Raw genomic sequence first — 206 nt, forward strand, 5'->3', positions numbered from 1 at the left:
TAAGCCTAATTTTAAGTAAATTTGTTGCAAAATTGCTAAAATACAGGATAATGTTTAAGATCATACATTTTCAGTCATGATTATAACCATTTTATAGATTATTATAAATCTTATTTTTGGGACACCCTAATTTACCCTTTTTAAGGAAAATCTTCTAACTCCCCCCTCACTCCTCATATATAAATAATTATTAAGGATATAAATAC

General features: G+C 25.7%; 1 protein-coding gene across 1 annotated transcript in view; it reads right to left on the reverse strand.

Moving 5' to 3' along the window:
- LOC145318715 (dolichyl-diphosphooligosaccharide--protein glycosyltransferase 48 kDa subunit-like) overlaps positions 1-206 on the reverse strand; it is a 35,553-nt gene that overhangs the window by 12,405 nt on the left and 22,942 nt on the right. The gene's annotated exons all lie outside the window — the stretch shown is intronic.

This window comes from Acartia tonsa, chromosome 1 (assembly GCF_053477335.1).
Source record: "Acartia tonsa isolate MP-2025a chromosome 1, ASM5347733v1, whole genome shotgun sequence".
In the NCBI taxonomy this organism is placed as follows: domain Eukaryota; kingdom Metazoa; phylum Arthropoda; class Copepoda; order Calanoida; family Acartiidae; genus Acartia; species Acartia tonsa.